This window comes from Calliphora vicina, chromosome 5 (assembly GCF_958450345.1).
Source record: "Calliphora vicina chromosome 5, idCalVici1.1, whole genome shotgun sequence".
NCBI classification, from domain to species: domain Eukaryota; kingdom Metazoa; phylum Arthropoda; class Insecta; order Diptera; family Calliphoridae; genus Calliphora; species Calliphora vicina.
The window spans coordinates 67,733,461-67,759,199 of record NC_088784.1 but is presented as its reverse complement, the minus strand read 5'-3'; the positions used below and the strand labels follow the sequence as shown (position 1 = coordinate 67,759,199).

General features: G+C 31.4%; 1 protein-coding gene across 1 annotated transcript in view; it reads left to right on the top strand.

Moving 5' to 3' along the window:
* The window catches only part of LOC135962230 (mucin-2), a 355,113-nt gene that overhangs the window by 162,955 nt on the left and 166,419 nt on the right, over positions 1–25,739 (top strand). Inside the window, exon 2 of the mRNA XM_065514045.1 lies at positions 21,309–21,370. The gene's annotated coding sequence lies outside the window, so the exon portion shown is untranslated. The remainder of the gene's footprint in view (positions 1–21,308; positions 21,371–25,739) is intronic.

Here is a 25,739-nt window from a genome sequence, read left to right as displayed (position 1 = left end):
CGAAACTGAAAATACTCTCTTAAATATTTTATATTTAATCTATTGACTGCAAGGAAATTAAATAATATTGAAATTTCATTTGCTTCGTCATAAATAATAAAATAATGCTATTATTTATTTATTTATGCATCAGACTCTTCATACGAAATTGTCATTGAGCATTAAGAAAATCTATTTTAAACACGTTTGTTTATGCACCTACCTGTAAATTCATATTAAATCAAAAATATATTCACAGATTCTAGATATGAGGAAGGAATACATACATTCTATTTTCATATGAGTTTTCATATGATGTTAGAGATAATTTAATTTAATGATGTTCCTTCCAACTAAAACAAAAGACAAATTGTGCTTGTGAAGAAACAACTTTGAGAGAAACTTACATTCGAAGATAGAACAGCAAATTGCACTTGAAAAGTTTTTTGAAGTGGAGGTTGTATAAAATGAAAAAAAAATCCTACATGAGATTTTATTTTATTTATAAGTTTCTGTGTGGGTGGATGAATGAATGTGTGAGACAAAGTCTTAGAAAAAACCTGTAACCAAGCAAAACATACAGGAAGCTAGACAGTTGTGTTGGAAAAACTAGCGGAGGACTTGGAATGTTGTTTAAAAAAACACATAAAACTTGTTATTGGCTCATCAACGAACTGACTGCTGACTGCTTTTTAAATACATTATTTATGAAAACAATACAGTTTTGCTTTCTACTTTTTCTACTTTGTTATTCTTAAAACATAAACAGCCACCCTAGTTTAGAACATTTGATGGATGCAGCAGGTGTGTAGGTTTGAAAACAGGATCATGTGCCTGGCATTGCTTGTGTTTGAGAGTGTATTGTTGCCAATGACAACGTGACAAAATGTCAGTTTTTATTTAAACAAAAACAGTTTTTTAATACTTTTTAAAACAAATGAAACTACACACTCACTTACATAGATATAAGACAAAGCATTTTATACAGGTATATAGTGTGTTATTCTTACAGAAGTGGTGATTTATATTAGGATTATTTGATTTTTTTTTATCATGTTACCTTTGTAAAGAATGTCAGTTATTATGTTTAATGTCAATTATGTTCATTTGTTGTTAAACTGATTAAAATGAGTGACGAGAAAAAAGTGCGTACTAAAATTATTAAATATTTTTAACAAAACCCAACTTGGTACTACAAAAAGTTTGCCAAACAATCGAAGGTCTGCCGTCAAACTGATTCCAATGTTATTAAGCAGTATCCGGAGAACTTGTCCGTTAATAGAAAACCTGGTTCATGTAGAATGAATGGTCCACATGATGTTTCTAAAGCCAATAAATAGAAAGCATTGAAAGAGCTCCCAACACTCAGCTAAAAATTTACAGGCCAACGACAGAGCACGAAAATTGAAGTCAAATCTTATACAAAAAATGCATGCTGCATAATGGATGACGAAATCAATGTTCTGGAAAATTGTTCGCAGTTTCCTGGTCAATATTTATACCCTACACCACCATAGTGGGGAGGGTATAATGCGTTTGTGCAGATATTTGTAACGCCTAAAAATATTGGTCTAACACCCACCGTATACTTAGAATCACTTTCTGAGTCGATTAAAAGATGTCCATCCGTCCATCTGGCTGGTTGGCTGGCTGGCTGTCCATGTAAACCTTGTGCGCAGAGTACAGGTCGCATTTTTTAAGATAATTCGATCAAATTTGGTGCAAATAAATTGTTCAGCCCTGGGACCAGTGGAAGTGAAAGTGGCTGAAATCGGTCTTTTATTTCACCTAGCACCCATACAATGTCCTCCCGAAATTGTACTTTATCGGTCATAAATGTTTAATTTATATATGTATATTCATAAATTTCGCTCTTAATAAGTTTTATATACAGTGACGGACAATACAATAGAATCACTACATATGAATTCGATTAAAGCGGTAAAACTACAAAATTTGATTTCAAAATTTAAAATTTGTTCATTATATATTAATGCTCATAACGTAAACAATAAATAGAAAAAAAATAAAACAAAAAAATAACACATTCTTACAGTGCCGAACTTAAGTATTGGCACAGGATGCTCATTGTACTTTAAGGTTTATTTAGAGGCAGTATTGTAGAGATTTTTAATAAAAAAATATATTTACCGGATAGACTGTTGAATTTCCTATAAAATATAACCAAATTCATTTCAACAATTAAATACCACTATTTATTAATAACAAAACAACATAAAAAATACTTCATTTCAATGAACAAAATTATTGGCACACTTCATTAAAAGCTAAAAAAACATTTGATTTAGGAAGCAACATTGCAAAATTTAGTATATAGTTGCAAGTGATTTTTGCTTTATAACTGCCTCGAGTAGCTTAGGCATGAATCCACCAACTTGTTTGTGATATCTGACCCAATACTTTGACATTCTTCAACTAATTCCTTTTTCACTCGCTTATCTAGCTCTTGCCACAGATGCTCCATTGGGTTGAGATCCGGAGATTGTGGAGGGTGTGGTAGGTCATGCGAAATATTGTATGAAAGCCACATATGTCCAGTATAGGCCGAATTTTTGGGGTCATTGTCATTTTGAAAAGTGAAAGAAAATGGTAAAATTAACATTTCTGCACTTTTTCTGAGGTGTTTCCATATATTTCACTTTATCCATTATTTCGTCAATGAACACCAGCTCTCCAACCACTGCAGCGGACATACAACCCCACACAATTACTTCTCCAGCACCATGTTTTACTGTTGAAGCAATATTTTGTTTTTCCAGCTCTTTATTGGGTTTTCTCCATACCGTTTGACGGCCATCAGAGCGAAAATTATTAATTTTGCTTTCATCAGAGAGTAGCACTTGGTGCTAAAAATCATGTGGCTTACGTAAATTCCTAAACGGCATATTCTAAACGCTTCTTTTGGTTCACAGATGAAATAAATGGTTTATGTCTAGCAATACGACAACTATAGTTTGTCTTCTATAGCACTCTTCTGGCTATTGCTGCGTGAACTTCTTTCCCAAACTCTTCTTTAATCTCTGCAGCAACCTTTGCTAAAGATATTTTTGAACATAACTTGACCTTTTTGATTATATGGCTGCATTTACGCTCACTTAAGGATCTAGACGACTTGTATGTTTAGCACTTTCAATTGTTGATGCTCCCTTAAAACGTTGCACGATACTCCGAATTGTAAAACGGCTCCTTTCCATAATCTCTACAATCTCAGCATACGATTTTCCTTGATTGTGCAAGTGAAAAATGATTTTGCGCTCAGATTCTGTTGTTTCCTTTTTTTTGTTAGCTATTTTCAGCAAAATTGATAATTATTGTGCAAATTTTTTACAAATTGACATTAACAGTTTTAGAAACGAAAACTGTTAAATAAAAGAATATAAAATGGCATTTTCTATGAACAAAAAGTGGATAGATTGATAAAATTTGAAGAATCTGGTTAAGTGTGCCAATAGTTTTGTTCGACGGAATTGGGGAATTTTTCGTCTTTTTATTATTAGTAAATAATATTGCAAAATTGTTGAAATAAAGTTGGTGGTATTTTGTAGGAAATTCATCAATATATCTGATAAATATATTTTTTTATTAAAAATGTCAACAATATGGCCTTTAAATCGACCTTAAAGTACAATGAGCATCCTGTGCCAATACTTAAGTTCGGCACTGTATGTTAAAAACGATGTCAAATCTAAAAGACTAAATAAAATATGCGACATTCAAATATAATCAATCAGTCTTAAAATGATTAAAAATAAAAAATCATCATAAGAATTCGTTGTTTTCTTAATATTTTGTTGCATATCAATTATTTCTAATAACAGCATCAAATCTTTTGGGGATTGAATTTAACAAACTTTTGCATGTAGATCGGGAAATTGCATACCATATTTCCTGAATTTTCTGCCAAAGTTCTTCCGTGTTTTTCAATTTTTCAGGCCCGAGATTGTCTTTTACTATTTTCCATAGGATTTAAGTCTGGTTATTGAGACGGCCATTCCATAACATGAATTTTGTTATATAAAAACCATTTTTTGGCAAGACCTGACGTGTGCTTTGGGTCATTATATTGCTGGAAGAGCCATTTTAAGGGCATATTCCATTCTGCATGTGGCTTTATAACATTCTCCATATAATGCAATACCAAGAAAAGCATCCCCATATAATAATATTTCCCCAACCATGTTTAAACGTTTTTGGTTTTTGCCATTTTTTGGACGTCTAACCCATGTCTTATCATCACTACCAATTAAATTAATGGTCGTTTCGTCCGTCCACAACACATTTTGCCACTTTTTTATATTTTCTGGCCCACACCAATCCTTATGATTGCTCCTGGTTTTAAATGAAATATTAGTAGTGATTCTATTGTAATGTCCGTCACTGTATACGAAATTCATGTCACCAAATTTTGTTACGATCGGTCCACAATTAGTCATAGCTCCCATATAGACTCGCTTCCGAAAATCACTTTTACGTGCATAAATCTTTTAAAAATGTTAGTATAAACACAAAATTCAACATAAATAACTTTCATATAGACATAAATCACACGACCTAATTTCATGGTGATCAGTCCATAATTGGTCATAGCTCCCATATCCACTTCCGAAAATCACTCACGAATAAAATTATTGATATTTTAAAATAAAAATGTTTTTGCTTATTAACTTAGTGTAGGGTATTATATGATCAGTCTTGGCCGACCATACTTTCTCACTTGTTTTATGTTGCTGATGCTCGAGAATGTTGTAGAAAAGTTTAGGGCCCAAAAGCAGACAAATTTCCCAAAAAGTTCTTGGTTTGACAAGCAAAACGCAGTTGGGCAAAAGAAGCCAAACATTTGTTACAAAGGGCTCTATAAATACTAGGGTATTCAATCGATTAACCGTTAATCGGTTAACCGATTAATTTTGGACGGTTAACTGTTCGAATAATTTAAAATTGCCGATTTTCAAATAACAAATAAACCGATTAATTTGTGTCGATTAACCGATTAACCGAAATTCCTTTTTTTGCACTTTAACATATTTTTTTGTATTTTTTTTCCGTTTCTATTGAAATACAAATTTCAAATTAAAATTCTATATTTTTTTGAACATCCAATAAACATGTTTAGTGAGTATAACAACTGATATATTTAATTTACATGGTTTAGACGAAACTTTTTTTTGAAATGAGTCTTTTAGTTATCAGAACTAAATTAAACTATTAAAATTATTCAAAATATAAAACAATCCAAAAAGGACTCCAATGGTATAACTAAGGATTTTAATCGCCAACATATACATTCCGCGAGATAGTCTTTTTCCAAGAAAAGTTTTATTAAATCTAAAGAAAAAAAATCGTTTAAAAGGAAAACATTTACTAAAGATTTTTTTCAGAAGATCTCACTAAAACCCTAAAAAATACACATATCATTCATTTGCTGCAACAACGTCAAAATTCAAAAAAATGTTTTATGACATTTTTTGAATGTTTTATGACATTTTACTATTTCTTAAAAATAGAAATATAAATAGTAGATGTTAATATTTTTCTAATTTCTATTTATCCCAAATTTTTACTTGTCAAATATCTCATACAAAAAATAATAGACTTTTTTGAAAACTGATAAAACTAGTATATGAAATATTATAGAACGGCGCATATTTTGTATTACTCAGTTCAAAAAACACGGATTTTGAGTTATGATGTTGTTACAGCAAATGAGCGATATGTATGCAAAAATTATCTCAAATAGCATATTTTCTGTTTCTTATGTTTTTGTACACAAAATTCGTTGTTGTATTTTCAATTTAAAATTAAAATAGAAATTATTCGGTTAATCGAATAATTTTAAATTAACCGAATAAATCTAAACACCGATTAATTATTTGCAAAGATTAAACCAGAAACCCGATTAATTGAATACCCTAATAAATACCGAAATTTACATCAAGGATTGTTTACAAAAGCGGATTATTCCATTCATAAGACTTCTTAATGTGTCCACTTATTTTTGTCCTAATTTGGCATCCTGTGGCTATGGTAAATAAGCTGGTATTTGTATCAAGAGACGCAAATCCTCCAAACTGCCTGTAGCCAGTGGAGAGAAATTGAGATATTGTTAAAAGAGATTTGAATAGCACAAAATGGTCTCCAAAAGAGTGGTTCATTTTAAACGGAGATGGACTACCTATTCGAACAAAGTGACAGAAAGCTAAAAAAAACACCTTAATGGAAGTTTTTCCGGAAAAGGTTCATAAATTCATAACTATGGATTAGAACTATAAAAATAATATTTTTTGTAAATTGTAACATCAAACAATAAAGAGAGCTATATTCGGCTGTGCCGAATCTTGTATACGCTTCACCAAATTATACTTCAAAATAAAAATTTTAAATATTTTTATGTAAAAAACATTTTTTCCCAAAGTTGTTTTTTAAATTCTTTGGAATAAATTTTTTTTTTACATATTAAAATTTTTTTATTTTTATAGTTTTTTTTTTGTTTGCTTTTTAAATTTTTTTTAATATTTAGCGAAAAAAACGTTTTGTGAAATAAAAAATTCAGGTTAAAAAATATTTTTCCGATTTTGACCCATTGTTGTTCCAACTTACTATGGTGATGTATACGTCGTTGTAAAGGTCTTTGAAAAATCGAGATTGTCCCGGTTTTTTTTCCTAATATCTCAGACATTTATGGGCCGATTTTGTGGATTTTAAATAGCAACCTAGCCGGAGATATTGATGTATGAGTCGTGGATGTAAGTTATTTGGGGGCTTCGGAAAGTTGATTGCAACAGACAGACATTGTTTAATCGACTCCGCTATCTATAAGGATCCAGAATATATATACTTTATAGGGTCGGAAAATTATATTGTGGAAAGGTACTTTTTCGCCGCAGAACAAAAGGTACTTTTTCGCATCTTTTAAAAAATTGGTTTTTGGTATTTTTATAATATTTGGGTTAAAATCTTCTAGAAACAATCAAGTCAACAAAATTTTTTTAATAAGTAAATGGTAAGTAAATGCTTAACAAAACGTACAACACTAGTATAAAACGAAAAAAATAAAATTATTTAATTTCAATGTGTAATTTGTTTATATAATATTATCGTTAAAAAAAACGCATAAAAAACATACTTTTTAATTTCGTTTTTAACAAAGCGTACTTTTTTTTCTTATTTTTTTAGCAAAAGGTTCTTTTTCCGATATTAAAATGATTTTATATCAAACATCCTTAACATTTAATGTGGTGACTTATGGCAGTTAAATGTATACATATATTGATAAGTAAGAAACTTGTTACCATTTCCAAGTTCATGCAGTTTTTTAAGGGGGCGAAATAAATAATACATATTTTCCCAAAAATTTTAAATGTGCGAAAAAGTACCTTTTGTTCTGCAGCTCCTCATATATACCCTTCTCACGATGGTGTAGGGTATAATGATGCCAAATTTTTGTTCTCGATTCGATTTGAAAGATTTTTATATATGGAATCTACTAGAAGATATCTACAAAAAACATATAGCTATATATTATCTCTTATAGTTTACGAGTTATTCGCATTTGAAAATTAAAATTTTATTTTTTTTTTTTACCTAACTTGGTCTGCTTTTTTTGCAAATTTATTAATATTCATTAGAAAGAACTATTTAAAAACCTCTACTATGTCAAAAGTTATGTACACAGAAAAAACTATATTTCAATTCAAACATTTATCACATATTGAACTGGTTTCAATTATTTCATAATTCTATCAAGTATTCATGTGCTCAAAAACAAAATTTTCTGATATTTTCTATTGAATTTTGAGTTTTGAATTTGATAATTTTGACAATTGAATATACAATTTTCGTTATTGGTTGAACTTTAAATACAAAAATTATTGAATAGATCGATTTTCGTAATTGAAAACACAAAAAATAACAAAACTGGGTTTTCAATTACTATTCAATAATTTTTGTATTTAAAGTTCAACCAATAACGAAAATTGTATATTCAATTGTCAAAATTATCAAATTCAAAACTCAAAATTCAATAGAAAAAATCAGAAAATTTAGTTTTTGAGCACATGAATACTTGATTCAATTATGAAATATTTGAAACCAGTTCAATATGTGATAAATGTTTGAATTGAAACGGTTTAAGAAATAGTTTTTTCTGTGTACACTCAAATTCAAAAAAAATAAAATTTTCGCAATTTTATCTTTCGAAAATTTTAATTTATTCAGAAAATAAGAAATAGATAAATAATATATTTGCATTTTTCTGAAAGATAACACTTCGGGAAATATTATAAAAGCAAAATAATATCCAGAGCCTTCTGAATTAGACTCGATTTTTTTAAGTAAATTTCAACTTTAGACAACATTTTGTCTAATCTCCAATATGTTCTTAATTAAATGAGAATTCCAAAATTTAAAAAAAAAAAATTTTAGGATTTTTGAAAAGTTTTTTGGAAATTCTTTTTCACTTTTCGATTTTGATAAAAAATTTCTATATTATATATCATAGTGTTGGAAATTGTGTCTTCTTTTCAAACAAGTAAAGAATTAAAAAAAATTAATAGAACTTTTTTTAAAAATATGGGAATAAAAAATGGTAGCTGATTTTTTTTGGAAAAATTTAATTTTTAAAATGCAATAAAAGTTTTGTTTATTAATAGGATTAATTAATATTAATCCAAAAGTGATAAAGAAATTTGTGAATGGTTATTAACAATCCCACAATTTCCAAAAAACATTTAAAAAAATGCCAAAAATAGAATTTTTGAATTACCGAAATCCATGCTATAAATTCCTTTTGAAAAATAATTGTGGCATACAAACGAGTTTTTAAATTCTTGAAAGCAGCTATGCGGTTAGAGAACATTTGGCATAAATTTTAGGTTAGGTTAGGTTACGTGGGTTGCTCGCAAGTTAGCGAGTTCACTCGGAGGCCTTGCGGCCCATTGTGGTACCCTTAGAAGTACTATTCCCTTATGCTGAAAATGTCACACATAAAGTGAGAATAGTTTCCCTCCCTAGTTTCGTCTATTATGTGATTTCTGTGGTCCCTATGGGAACCAGCCGGTACTTCTAATAAACCCAATCATATTCACTAGTGACACATCCCTGAGACAGTCCAGATCATGGAAAAGAGCTCTACCAAGATGTAGTAGTCTATGCTCTTGTAAGGCTGGGCATTCACATAGAAGGTGCTGTACCGATTCCTCCTCCTCTTCATCTAAACAACTTCTACAATAGCCATAACGTGGGTAACCCATACGTTCAGACATATGTCCAATCATGCAGTGCCCAGTAATTATACCCGTGAGAAGTCTAATCGAATTCCTACTAAGAGACAAAAGAGTCTTAGTTCTATCCTCTGTCAGATTGGGCCAGAGCATTCTGGATATTCTACAAGTGATGATATTTGACCACCTGAGTTCCGTCTCGCTCAAAGCCCATTCATCTATCAATTTTGATACTGTCACCAAGGGAGTGTGAATATCCCTTTGCGCAAGAGATACGTCCAGGGACGACCCGTTGGTTGCGCACTCATCAGATACTTCATTTCCCCGGATGCCCGCATGTCCTGGAACCCATATCAACTCCACGTGATGTTGTGTCAGTTGTGCCAGTGATTTGATACAATTGAGAAGACATTTCGACCTAATCACGTTGGAGTTAAGAGCCTTGATTGATGCCAGGCTGTCCAAGTAGATATGTATGGTCGAATTTTCGAGATTCAGTTCCCGGATTCTTCTCGCGGCTGTATCAATAGCATAAATCTCTGCCTGGAAAACCGTGCAGGTATCGGGTAATCGAAGAGACATCAAAAGGTCCAGCTCATCTGAGAAGATTCCCGAGCCCGTGCCTCTTTCTGTCTTTGAACCATCAGTATAGATTGAGATCACGTCATCTCTTAGGACAGAGTTCGCGGCCCAATCATCCCTTGTCGGTATTCTGATCCTAAATGTTCTATCAAAATTCGGTGTGGGTATTATATAATCCGTTTCCCTCCCTATGATTGGCCTGCCTATCTTTTGTAGGATGGTGCCATGACCAATACGATCGTGCTTCAGTCCGCTCGACTGTTTGAGTCGTAGAGCAGACTTAGCAGAAATGCATTTGATATATATATCAAGGGGAGTTATATTCAGCATCGTCTCTAGACTGGCCTGAGGTGTGGAATTCATAGAGCCAGTAATTGCAAGACATGCTAATCTTTGTACCTTGTTTAGAATAGAGAGGTGAGTCTTAGTGTCCACCACTCTCCACCAAACAAGAGCCCCATAGGTCAAAATAGGTCTTATGACCGCGGTGTACATCCAGTGTACAATGTATGGTTTAAGACCCCATCTCTTCCCAAAGGTTTTCTTGCATATATAGAAGGCACATAATGCCTTCTTCATTCGACTCTCAGCATTACGTTTCCACGAGAGCTTAGAGTCCAAAATTACGCCAAGATATTTGGCTTCGCTTGAAAACTTCAGAAAAGTACCATCCAGTCGTGGAGGTTTAAATTCTGGAGTTTTATATCTCCTGGTGAAAAGAACCAGTTCGGTTTTGGCAGGGTTAACACCCAAACCGTTTTCCTTGGCCCATGATAGCAGAACGCTGAGCGCTGATTCCATGAGTTCACTTATTGTGGGAAGAAACTTCCCTTGAATAAGAAGCACAACGTCGTCAGCATATGCGACTACTTTGGTACCTATCCTACTGAGCCTGAAAAGGATTTTATTTACGACAAGATTCCACAGAAGTGGAGAGATGACCCCACCTTGTGGTGTGCCTCTTGTCACAACTTTCCTTGTCCTACCAATACCCATATTAGAGTTAATGGCCCTGGCATAAATTTTAAATTTACTTAAAAAATAGCTGTATTTCGGAAGGCTGTGGACCTTACAGTAAAACAAATTTTGAAATTCTGTTTTTTCTATAGACTCCCCAAAAGTTAACACCTTTAAGAAAAGTATAAATACTAGAGTGACTCAATTTTTTTGGTCAGCAGGTATATAGCAAAAACGTAATCTACGAAAAATTCTAAGAAAATTACCCAAGAAACTATGGGTCTAAAATCAATACCTAGCACCCGATGAGAGACTTCAAAATACACAATTAGGAAATTTCGCTGTCCAACAAATTGAGACTTTTTGATTGGAACAGAATAGCGACCCTATAATTCTGAAAGGGCATGTTGAGTAGATAATTTTTGTAGAATAAACTTATAGTCCAGCTGGTCTGAATTTCTTTTTACAATGGGTGAAAGTTTTAATTTTTTGATTAAAGATAGGTAGCATTATACTAACTGGAAAAATGTTGTATGTTAATATCTGAGAGAATTGTTATTGTCAGAGTTATATTGTGGAATTTTATGGGGATCATTTTTGTGGAAGATTTTAACCCTCTGTCTCCACTCTTTAGGGATCAATTTAACAATTTTTCGAGAAAATCAAAAAAAGTCCTTTAAAAAAGGACATTTAAGGATTAAAATATTCTACGAAAATGTTTGCCGAAATGTTAGTGGAGATCACCAAAGATACCAAAATTGTAAAGAACGCCCTTTAGATCCCTAAACTGTCAGCTGTCAAAATATTTTTGTTTTATTAACAACAATTTATTGCAGAAATGGCACCAATTACTGTAAATTATAGCTTGAATTTTAGGTCACCTTTTATATAAATAAAAAAAACTGAATCAAAATTTTAACATTATTATTATTATGCATATTTAAAAATAATCCTAAAAAGTACGCAATTCTTGTACTTAAAAAACATTTTAATTGCAAACTTACATAAAAACAAAACAAGCAAATGCCGACATACAACACGAAATAAATAAATGAATTCCTTTGAAAAATTACAACAAAAAAAGAGGATTTAACTAAAAGAAATTAAAATAAAAACCAACATGCATCTATGCCTTTCAGCACCCTAGGGATGTTCCTTCCACTCAGTTTCATGTGGCAAAAAAATTGTTTTATTTGGTTTGGGAGGGGGGAAACAAATGCATGCATTAAAAACAATAAAACTTTTTTTTAAATTCATTTCAGTTTTAATGGTTTTGTTGTCTGTCTGTCTTTCATACTCTGTGGTTACAATTTATGTTTGCAAATGAATATGTTTTTTTCCTTTTAATGAAATATTCAAAAATAAAAAAAAACTACAAAATATAAAACATAAAAATATGATAAATGAAATATGAAAGTCGCATACATATGTATGTACATATGTAACGTGAGATTTTCTCGTTTTATTCGTTTTTTTTAAAAGCCATCAGTCAGGGCAAGCTGTCACATAAATGTTGACCTACATACTTCAATGGAAACTTACCCATTCACACACAGCAAAAGCCTCTGACAAAATATGACAATTTCTAGAGAAAAACCATAAAAACAAAATTTTTGTATCATACAAGATTTCAAAAGTGAAAAAAAATGCTGTAACCATTTCCTAGCACAGAAAAGCTGTTCAAAACATCGAAAACGAGTCACTGATGCAAAACGTGTCCAAATGGAGAATATTTAAAATTTAAAGCCATCGACTTTAATTCGAATTAAATCAGAGAAAATATTCAGTAACTTTAAAATAACCCAGTAACTTCGTTCTGCCAACTGTGACAGACCAAATTTTATGGGCAGGAAATACTTGAAGCACAATTTCACCTTTTTTGTGGTTTAAACTATGTTGAAATCCAATTGCCGAGGAAAAATTTAGTGCCAGAGATTTTTTTTTTGCAAAATAAAGTAGTCGCTGTTTTCATTGACTGAATGACTTTAGATTTTTTTTTTATCTTTTATCACAGCCTTTTGTGAATAAGGCTATATGAGGAGCCGCAGAACAAAAAAGGTACTTTTTCGAATTTTTTTTTGCAAATTGATATTTTGGTATTTTTATAATATTTGGGTTGAAATCTTCTAGAAAAAAACAATTTCCCAAATTTTTTAAATTTTCAAAAAAGTACCTTTTGTTCTGCGGCTCCTCATATGTATGTATATTAGGATGATCCTTATTTTAAACTTTTTAGATTTTCGCGAGGATAAACATTTTTCTGTGACTTTTAAAAACATAAACTCTGCAAATTTGGACAAAATCGGATAACGTTTAAGTTTTATTTGAAGTTTCGAGATTAAGGTCAAAGCAGCAATATTTTTTACAACTGGTTCAGGAATAGTAAATTGGTTTATATTATAGTATTAAATTGATGAATAATAATGGTTTAGTCCTTTCATTTGACACTTTCTCTGAGAATAAATTTAAGCCAACTAACTCATCCGAGAGGTACCAAAGATGGGATTTTATGGCATTTTTAACCACTTCAGGATCAATAATTTCATAATTGGTCATGTCTTTCCACAGAGAAAGGTCTGCTCAAGCTGCATTTATAACCATATTGGCTTCAAACCAATATTTCACATACACAAGACCTCCAAAGTTCACAAAGCGTTCTAACTGCGATTTTTCCTTTTGTGTGGTTTTGAAACTGTCTTCCTCACGAAACAAGTGGAGCATGGTGTACTGCACCTGGAGCTCTCCATTGAATTTTATCTGGAGTATGACCAAGAGCTAGTAGAGACAGCTCTATTAGTTACATGTAATGTCTGGGCTGCTTTTTACTTCCTAAGATAACTAATAAAGCATTTACAGCGGTGAGTTTTAAATTTTCACTGCCAGGAGCTTCTTTTATTGGTTGATAGTTGTCTTTGTGTATAGTGAATCGAAATTTTTTGGAAATAACTCTGGCATTTCTAAACGGCTGGTCCGATCGGGATAAAATTTTACGTGTTCGTAGCCAAGGAGCATTCGAGTTTAAGTTATTAAAATAGGCCATACAAATGCTCATGGGGGCTCAATGTAGGGTACCATCGACATATACAATTTTTAAACACGTGCCATTTTTTTGTTTCATATCCGATTTCAAAGATTTTAATATTTTTGAAAAGCGCTCAGCTTCAAAAAATAAAAAATTTCAATTCTGCCTTACTGTGCAATGTACTATAACTGCATCGTCAAAAGAAACAGCTTACGTTATTTCCTCAAACACAACTTTTCTCCCTTTGCTTTGAATAGTGCTTCGTGATAATAGCAATGAACAAGGATCATGTCCCCTGCAATAGGGGCTATAAATCATAAGGTTTCCCTTATGAAACCTTATTGCGATCTAATGCACTAGTGCCATGTTTGGAAAATAAAGATTTCTTTGCAACTGTTTCAGTCTGCACGTCTGTTTGGGATACAGTTCTGTTTAGAGATATTGATGGCTTATACATCTCTTCTGGTGATTCATATTCTGAATCTGAAATAGGTAGAATTGGAAACATCATAGAAGAGGAATCTGACTTTTTCTTTTTTCAAGTCTCTTTTGTGCTTTTATTTTTCTTTGAAGAATTGTTTCTTTCTGAAATAATCATACTCCTTTTCGCCACATTTAAGCTGCATCATTTAGTTCATGTTTGACAGCCATTGGTAGCAGACAACTGCGTGACTTAAGGATAAAATGGAAAAATTTGAATATCGTGTGCTCATTCAGCGGAAAAAACCCATAACTCAAACCAAGGCTATCCTTGATCAATACTATGGGAACTCTGCACCATCAATTTGAATGGTAAAAAAGTGGTTCGTTGTTACACTATTGGATATTAAAATTGAGAGAGATTGTGAAAGCCATAGGCATCTGACATGGGTCAGTGGTTTAAATTTTAAATGATCACTTGGGTATGAGATTTCTGCAAGATGGCTACCGCTTTTGGTCATAAACAGTTTTTAAAACATACAGTTAAACGTTCATGAGGAGAATCTGTTAAAAAAAAGTTTTTTCGTAAAAATGTAATGTGAAAATATTATGTAAAACAGGTTTAGGACTTGGAGCCCTTCTCAATAATGTCATTTTGTATAATAGTGTCATTAATGAAACACAAAAACTAACCCTTTAAAAAAACTGTTTCAACATGAAGTAACAAGATTAATGCAATGTAAAGTGGATGCTGCTGAAACATGTTCTAGAATTAAAAAATAACTGTATTTTGTATTGCAATTAATAATACATTTGAAAAGTTTCGCATTAGGCTTAATAACACTGCGGAACAGAGATTTAGGTGACCGAGATTTGAACTACGTTTTGTACAAGCTGATGAACCCTCATTACTATGTTATACTTGTTTTTTTCCAGTCAGCTCGCGTTTTCGAAATATCGCGGTTTTTATATTTTCATTGAATATCCTATTTTTTGGTGTTTTTCTTAAAAATTTTGGGTAATGCAGCTAAGAATGTGAAATTGTTTTAGCATGAGGCTGGTCTACGTAAACATATGCTTCTTTTGACTATAATAATTATAATGGATGTGTTGGCATATTTGTCTGATCTTTCAGGAAAGTTGAAATTTGACTTTTTTTGCTTTATCCTTAATAAAATTGTGCATTATGAAAATTTTAAATAAAAATTTAGCACTGAACATTCAAGGCATTATAGCGAACATAGTTTTTAATTAAAATGAAAAATTAGTTAAAAATTTAATGAAATATTTAGATAATATCCCGAAATTTTACATCCTAAAAGACTATTTTTTTTATAAATAAATATTTAGGTAGCCATTTGTCTTATTTCTTAATACACATTTAAATCTAACTACAGCAATATAAATACTTCATTTGACGTTTTTAAAATATTGCGAATTTTTTATTTACGTGATTTACAGCGTTTTTGGTGAAAATATCTTAAAATTTTTATTAAAAAGACTAGTATTTTATAGAAAAAAATTAATTTTTAAAAACATATAGATTTATTTCTACATTATATATTCAGGAATTGTCTAAGTTGCGAATTTGAATACCTAATTTGAATGTCTAAGTTGCGAATGCAAAATACAATTGGAGAACAGTGTATGTAATTGATTTTCGCTGATCTTTTAATATATATTCGCCACAAATGTAAGATATTTAACGCAGCATCTCATATTACTAGCCATAATGAAATAATATAACAAGAGATTATGTTTAGCAAAAAAAACATTTTTGATTAAATCTTTAGTTTATGTATATTCTTGCAGGTGTAAAACATTCAAGTTACGAACATTTGTATAATTTTTTAATACGAAAAACATATGCAAAATATTGTAAAACTTTGAGTTATTTGCCAAATAGTTTGGTATATTTTCAGCGAATTTTCAATATTTTTATATAAATTAGTTTATTGATATGATTTTATTGTATATAGTGAAAAAAATTTGAACCCTTTTACCATAGGTCAAACTTATAAGGATGAAACTGAAAAAAGTTAATTTTCAACATCCTTGTGATATCACCAATATATCCTAAAATTTAGATAAACAAAATTGATATCAAAGAAAAGATAATTTTGTGTAGAATACCAGTACAAAAATGAATTTTTAATTTTAGTCTCCATTTATGAAATAATCAAACAAAAAGAGAAAAAATACAGAATAACCAAAAAAAATTAAAACCGCGATATCTTAAAAACAAGAGCTGCTCAAAAAAAACTAAAGATAGTTTTGACTATGAAATGTACCATACATGTTTTATCAAAAACATTTTCCGCGGCACCAAACCAAAATGTCAATTTTGTTCCTCTGTGTAATCAATCGAAACTGATTTAAATTTCTTTTCGTTTGACAATCCAAATCAATTTCATCAGAAATTTTTCAAACTCTCAAAATTACTTCCAAATACAGAATCAACACATATTTTCTTTTCGTGGAAACACTGTTGAACACTGTTTCAATTGCATTTAACATTTTACGCTAGATTTTAGTGCCATTATTTAAAAATCTCAATCCTACATGGCTAAAGTGCATAATAAAACTACACTACGTATGATTGATATTTACATCACTCATACCACGCGGTAGACTCTCTACAGTTAAAAAATGTGTGTTGCTTAACAAAATAAATAACTAAAAATGTAATAAGATTAATAACATTGTCCAACAAATTGAGACTTTTTGATTGGAACAGAATAGCGACCCTTCAAAATTATATAGCAAAAATAGCTGATATTTTAAAAAAAAATTTCGACACTCCATAGGCCCAGCATATCTAAAATATCAATAAAGAACGAGCTGAATTAAAAAAAAAAATAAATAAGCCTAAATATCACTTGAACTAAAACAGATAACTTACATAAGTATGTAGGTTTTTTGTAGAATTCCTTAAGAACTATTTATATTTTAAATTTCAGCTCATTCGAATCATATTTGGATTTTTTGCGATTTTTTTGTAAAAAATGTAAGACCAGAGATGGCGTGTAATTTTGCTAATTAAGCGTAAAGGGCTCTATTTACAACTTTTGTGTCTTTGGTGACCCCCAATGAAATTTTACGGCAAAAAATTTCGTAGAATATTTTAATCCTTAAATGTCCTTTTTGAAAGGATTTTTTTTGATTTTCTCAAAAAAGGGGTCAAAGAGAGGAGATAGGGGGTTAAGAACTTCCACAAAAATGATCCCCATAAAATTCCACACACTTACAACATATTTTTCAGTCAGTATAATGCTACCTTCGATCAAAAAATTAAAAATTTGATCCACCCTAAAAAAAAATTCAGACCAGCTGGACTATAAGTTTATTCTACAAAAATGATCTACTCAACATGCACTTTCAGATCTATATGGTCGTTATTCTGTTCCAATCAAGAAGTCTCAATTTGTTGGACAGTGTAATTATTTGTTGTTATTTGACCTTTTATATACTGTAATAAATAATTTAGCCAAGCTCTAGGTCAGTTTTTAAATATACTTTATTATCCAATATTTCGATATTTTTCGAATAACATCTTGAGTTGTTATTTATAGATTTTTGTGTTTTAATGTTTATGTGAAAATTCAATGCTGAAAATATTATTCAAGGAATGTTGAAAACTTGTTTTGTAGTTTATGGAAACACTCAAATTCACCTGTTGCAAAAACTAAAAGAATTTAATGAATTTTTTTCTAAGGAAATATATGACTTCAATTACATTTCATTTTAAGTTCAAAGTAAATTTCCTTTGCCCAATTTAGATTCGTTATGCATTATGACTGACATTTACTGGAACAAATGTTTTTGAAATGAAATTTTCCTTAAAAAAATATATAAATATGTATGCATGTATATAGGAATGTATATACAATAAGGTGGCTCTTATTTTAAATTTTTTGGAATTTGCTGCTTCCAAGATCTAAAATTATTCTCTCATCTAAAAACCAAATGCGGAAAATTCGAAACTTCAGATGAAATGTGTAACCTCTAAACCAGAGGTATCCAGCAAAAAGCCTGTGGACACTGCCTTTGTATTAGTGTCTTATACATGTTATTCTAAATTTTTTTTTTTAATTTTTTAAATTTAAATTTTTTTTTTTCTCGAAAGCATGTCTGACAGAATTATTGAAGATTTGGATCTCGAAGATATCTGGGGTCTTCAGAAAATTGATTTCAACAGACAGACAGATCGGCAACACTGCCCATGCCACATTGTGTTTTTTACTCAGCCGTATAAAAACTGCACACACATTTCGTTGTCTTTGCACTGACCCAAACAATTGTGCACAAATATGTTTGCTATTTAATAAAAACATTAACGGATATTTTCATAAGAAATTTGGTTCGTTACCCTAGAATACGAAGCAAGAGTATTGTTATGTGAGTTTGGTTAACTCCCCAACAGATCATTTCATAAGCAAAATGTAACTAAATTGTAGAACAAGCTTTTAACAAGAGAAAAAAAGTTAACAATTTAACAAATATGATTGCAAATGGCTTATGTACGCAATAGTTTTGTAAAGCTACGTACACACGGTTGTCAGATCTTACAATATTGTCAGAAAAATTTTCAGAAAATGTCTAACAACCGTGTAAACTTACAATTTTTGTCTTACAACGTTGTCAGAAAAAGTATTGTCAGTAAATTGTAGGACAATAATATTATCAGACATCTGACAATCGTGTAAACATCTTACGTTGCCATTGCTAGATCATTGTAAGATCATTGTCAGAAACTTTTTATTGTCATATGTGCGAAGTTTATGCATCTGACAATGGCATCATTGTCAGTGCAAAAAACACACGATCATGACCCCTTGTCCATTTTGGTGACCAATTTTTATTTTTATGGGCCCCCAAAGATTTTGAAAATCAGTGGGCTCTCAAAAAATGGTGTCATCAATTTTTGGCCAAAAGCTAATTCAGTCTTGGTGATATCTGAATAACTCTTGTGAACATATCGATGCATTATGAACGTGTCTAGTCCCTCTAAATAGCACATTCGTTTTTACTATTTTTTGACGCTAAAACAAAGATTGTTTGTTGAAATAGTATGATCAAGTCCACACTTCTATGTTGTGCTGTATTATTTAGTCGGCTGAGGTGTTCGGAATGGGGATCAGTGCGAGGACCCTTAAAATCACACATTTAAAAAAAATCGCCAAAATTGATCAAATTGTTCGGAGACCATTCGCAATAAATTATGATACAACTCCGGCTCGTCAGTTCGTAAGTGGATGAGCAATGTAGCGTAAAATCCTTCCTGCTGATGGCGAAGTACCCAATCCTTTACCCAAACTTTGCGACGATTTTTCGCTATTTTGCCTTCATCCGTCATGCAATGGCTTTTTTCTGTTCCATAATAATACTTTAAATTTCCGACTTTTTAATAAATACCCACAGATGACAATTAAAATTGTTTGTAAAAAGATTTGAATTTTCTTCTGACAATGTCTAACAAGAGATCTGGTTACCTTTGCCATACAACAATCTGACAACCGTGTGAACTGACAATTTTTGTTGGCATATAAATTTATTGTTTGACAATTGTCTGACAATGAAATTGTAAGGTTTTCTTACAATCGTCTAAACTGACAATTTACCTTTTGGTAATAATATTTCATTGTCAGTACATTGCGAGCACATTGCCAGATCTGACAACATTGTAAAATCTGACAACCGTGTGTACGTAGCTTAAGTGTTGTTGAGAATGATGTCCCGTTATATGACGCGTGCGTGCATTTCGTATTATTTGTTGAAGTTTTTAGTCTTAGGGCCATTATTACAACTTGCCTTTATAGTTAAAGGTAACTTTAAGCAATAGAAAAAGGTACCCTTAAAGTTAACTTTAACTATAAAGGCAAGTTGTAATAATGGCCCTTAGTGTTTTGTTCAAAGAGTGAAGTGTTTTAAAAAGTTTAAAACTTTTAAAAAAGTAATTATTGAAATAATAAAACTTAACAAATAATTTACTCTTTTAAAATTTCAATAATTTATATTTTTGAGTGATTTTCGGAAGTGGGCCTTATAAAGGGGCTATGACCAATTATGGACCGATCACCATGAAATTAGGTCGTGTGATTTATGTCTATATGAAAGTTTACTACAATGAATTTTGTGAGTATACCAACATTTTTAAGCGATTTATGCACGTTAAAGTGATTTTCGGAAGCCGGTCTATATGGGAGCTATAACTAATTATGGACCAATCGTAACAAAATTTGGTGACATAAATTTTGTATATATAAAACTTATTTGGAGCGAAATTTGTGTAGATACATTTATAAATTACACATTTATGACGGATAAAGTCAAATTTCGGAAGGACATTTGTATGGGGGCTAGGTGAAATAATGGACCGATTTCAGCCAGTTTCAATAGGCTTGGTCCTTGATCCGAAAAAATAATATGTACCAAATTTGATCGAAATATGTACCTTCAAAATTGCGACCTGTACTCTGCGCACAAGGTTTACATGGACAGCCAGCCAACCAGCCAGACGGACGGACGGACATCGTTTAATCGACTCAGAAAGTGATTATAAGTCGATCGGTATACTCTAAGGTGGGTGTTAGACTAATATTTTTGGGCGTTACAAACATCTGCACAAACGCATAATACCCTCCCCACTATGGTGGTGTAGGGTATAATTAAGTACAAATGAAAAACGAGTACAAATATTATTTGGTTATATTCCCAAGCTTACAAAAATATTACGAATGTAAGCTTATTATATACTACAGACAGTAATATTAACGCAAGGGTTCAGTTTTCATTATTAAATAATTTTTAATAAGACTTTTACAATAGTAATCACAACACTTTTGGTGAGCTTGTTACAAGTTATTTCTATATAGATTTGATTTGTTGGGTCTGATCTAAACGTTATCCGATGTTACTTAAATGTTCAGCTTTTGATTTTTACATGATGAAAAAAGTCCACAATTGGGGCCTTCCTAATATGTATGTCTAAGCATTAATCTTGCTTTGATGCTAAAAAGTTTTGTTTGTTTGTTTGTTTCCTAAAAACTGCAATTTTATATATCAAAAAAATGTAATTCATGCTCTTATTTGTTTCTCTTTAATTGCAGATACACTTCAAATTTGCATGAAATTAATTCATTGCAGCAAAGGATTTTCTTCTTAAATTACGGTAAGTCAACAACTAGCAATTATCTATGCTATTGATTATAATTTACAGGAAACAAAGGAAAGCAAAACCTAAAAGGCTAATGTGCTATTTTTCTATAGCGAACGAATACTTTGAGTGGAAATTTAACATGTGTTTTGTTATTGTAACAAAAACAAAATACATGTAAAACGTCCACTCAAAGTACTCGTTCGCTATAGAAAAACAGCACATAAGTATCGATTTATACTATTATTGCATTTATTTGCCTTTTTAGTGACATTTTTCTACTTGCCATTGTTTTTTTTTTTTTTTGAGTGAAATTGCTAATTAAAATTTGGAGATAATTGAAGAGAAAACTGACAGCTATCAATTTACAGAAATTAATAAATGAGTTACAATACAAAACTGCAAAAAAAACACTAGTTACATGATTCAATGATAACAAATATAACCATATACGGACACCACTACGTGATAAAACCTATGCCCAAAGTCATGCACTTTTTTATGGGCCCCAAAAGATCGGTGTAATTTTTTTAAAAAAGTGATAATTTTCTCAGGCTCATATCTTGCAAACAGTTTGGAATTTTGATTTACTCTCTGAGGCAAAGTTGTAGCCCTTGTCATAAAGAACAAATATTGTGAAGATATGAAATCAAACAAACTTCATCTTCAAGATCAAAATCGCAAAAAACTTTAAAAAATTCGAAATAAATCTAGAAATTAATTTTTTAAAGCTGCCTAAAAGTATGCTTTAGTTTATAATAATTTAATAGTTTATAGCCCAAAACACTTAATTCCTTCAGTTTTTTCTTACTAACTTATATTGACCTATCTAAACGGTGTTAAGAATCGTTCCTAGGAAGTTCATATGTCCTAGAAAGTTGTTTATTGAGAGCTTAGGTACATTCTTGTAGTTGATCTGCTCACAAGTGGTCCATCATGTAATAAAAATTGTTGAAAGAAAATCTCTATTTTTTTGCTTATATCCCAGCCATTTGTATGAGTATTCTCTCAATCAAAATAAGAACTACAGCGGATATATTGATGTATGAATCATGTATGTAAGTCGTTTGGTGGAATCGGGAAGTTGATTTCAACAGAGGTGGCAAATGAGAAATGTGGAAATAACAAACTGATATATGCTTACCGCAAATAGTGAAGAATATAAAAACATTTTAAATTATGTCCTAGTAAGAAGTGAGATCAAAAAAACCTTAAAACAAGTTTTTCCTAAAAACTTTTAACCCAAGAATTATTTGATTTTATATTTTGATCAAGTTTCCTTTGAAAATTATCTCAGTTATTATGTTTAATGTCAATTATGTTCATTTGTTGTTAATCTGATTAAAATGAGTGACAGAAAACAGTGCGGTCCTACAAAAAGTTGGCCAAACAATCAAAGAACTGCCGCACAGTGGTTTAAAAGCTTTTTTTTGGAAATAATTCGGTATCTTGGGAACTATTGGAGATATTGTTACGAAATTTCACATGGTTTGAGCTGAAGTATTTCCGAATTGATTTACGTTTGTTCAGCTTCCTTGCGCTAATGGGGGCCAGTACGTATTCCCTCAAAGTTTTTCAAAAAATCGCCAAAAATCCATTTATGATCCGAATGAGCTGAAGTCATGACAAAATTTGGAACCAATATAGACTTAAATGTCCTTAAATCAACGGCATTACAATTTTTGAATTTTTTTATTTTCAAATACTGAAATTCCTAAAACGGGGAAAATGTGTTCCAAAAACTGAGTTTTTTTTAGAAAAGTGCCCACTGTGAAGTTATTTACCGTGTGATAGTAAAAATACTTAGTATGTATTTAAGAAACATATGGGGTTAAGTTGCAAATATGGACAAACGTAAATCAACTCGAAAACACCTCAGCTCAAACCATGTAAAATTTCGTAACAATATGTCCAATAGTTCCCAAGATACCGAATTATTTCCCAAAAAAAAGTTTTTAAACCACTGTGTGCCATCAAACTGATTTCAATGTTATTAAACAGTATCGGGTTACCTTGTTCAGATAGAAGGAATGTTCCACAGGATGTTTCTAAAGCCCATAAATAGAAAGCATTTTCAAAAGAGCTCCCAACACATTCGGAAAGCAGTACGATTAGCTCAGTTCTCGGACTATTTGGTACGAAAAGTTAAAGCCAATGCAGGTTTAAAAACATACAGAGATGGAAATTGAAGTAAAATTTTATAAAAAAAAATATACCTGCTGCATAATGGATGACGAAACGTATGTTCTGGCAAATTTGTAGCAGCTTCCGGGTCAATATTTTTATGATGCTCTGGGAATTTTGTAGAAAATTTAGGACCCAAAAGTAGAAAATTTTCCCAAAAAGTATGGCAAGCAATATTCAGTTGCGGCAAATGAAGCCAAACATTTGTTACAAAGGGCTCTATAAATACCGAAATTTACATCAAAGAATTTTTACAAAAAAGGATGCTTCATTCATAAGACTTCTTCTAATGTGTCCACTTATTTTTGGACTCATTTGGCATCCTGTCACAATGGTAAGCAGGGTCCTGAGTGGTACAAGAACAATAATGTGGTAGATGTACCAAGAGATGCAAATCCTAAAAAGTTCCTGGAGCTAAGGCCAGTGGAGAGATATTGGGCTCTTGTTAAAACAAAATTGAAGAGCACAAAAAAGGTTTCCAAAAGTGTGGTAGATATTAAACGTATTTTAACAAAGTGACAGAAAGCTCTATAAAAACCTTAATGGAAGGGGTTTCCGGAAAAAGGTTCACAATTTCATGACTGTTGATTAGAACTATAAAAATAATATTTTTTGTAAGTTGTAATAATAATTTCAATCAAATAAAAATAAATCAAAACTGTATACATATATTAAGGTTTTTTTTATCCCACTCCTTAGTAGTGCTATTAAGCATTAATTTCATACTTATTTTAATGATTATTACGAGTATTTTTAATGTGATTATCATTTCATTTTACTAATAGACAAGATTTCAGTTTTTTTTTACGAAATTTTGCTTCAACAGCAAATTCAAATTAAATTAGCAGCCCAGTTTTCAAGTAAAATATTTTATATGAAAAACTGAAATGAGCTTAATGTGCTGTTTTTCTATAGCGAATGAGCGATTTGAGTGGAAGGTTTACATGTATTTTGTTTTTGTTACAATAACAAAACACATGTTAAATTTCCACTCAAAGTACTCGTTCGCTATAGAAAAACAGCACATAAGATAAGAATGAAATTTGTTGGAAAAGTAAAAATAAACCAACACACACATACACACATACATTCCATTTAAAGGACTTGTTTAAAAAACAAAAATAACACTAGAAGAATAATTGTCCTTAAACAAACAAACAAAAAAAACGACATACATCGCCATGGAAAGTTTTTACACTTAAACTGGCTTTGTTTTCTTTTCCAACTCAGCATGCACAATCAAGCACACAATTACACCCTACCTCTCCCTCACTCTCTGTGTCGCTCTCTCTTCTATATTAATTCTATTTGCCAACTGCAATGTGTTTTTATTTACACCCCCCTCAAAACATCACTCACGCATTTACTGGCGTTAAGTCACACATTAAATTTAAATTTTAAATTGTTGATATCTCTAATGTTCGTGTCCCTGTTATCCAACAAAGCCACCCACCCACACAATACCGAACCACAGCTCCACCCACCATCCTTTAAAAACCATAAACAGTTACAGCTTATTTTGAGGTTTTCGTAGCTTTTTTCTCTCATTTGGTTTGCGAAAAAAAACACACACACACAATACCGCAGCAACCATTTTTGACAAATATAATTATTGGACTACATTTCCATTAAAAACTATTGATAAAACGACAACACAAAACAAAACCTTTGTCATGGCTGGTACAACTGGTCGTATACGCATTATAATTTTCAGTAATGTTACATATTAAGTTAGCAATAGGGACAAGAACCCAACAAAAATTGATAGAGTATAATGGAGGAAAACTATAATCTTAATAAGGTGTCCTAGTAGGTAGCCTAGCTAGTATATCATTCGTGTGGTTGTAGCTTCAACTCCTGATACCCGCCTGAATCTATTGGAAACTACTCTTGGTCTCAAGATAAAATTTTCTATTGCACTGTGTTGCAAAATCTAAATATTTTGAAAATAAATCTGCAATGGCTAACCTTCTGCATCGATTACCAAAAAAGTTCACGTGGGCTTAGTAGAGCAGTATTCGAGATTAATAGACCCCTCAGGAACGGCACTGTTGGGTATCAAAGTAGCGCACCATGCAAAATTTGTAAACGCTTGACCGGGAATACTTGAGTTAAGTATAGGGTTCCCGGGAAATTTTTAAAGTTTTATATTTAAAGTTACAGTTATTTCTGCATAGATAAAACAGATTCGTTTTGATTT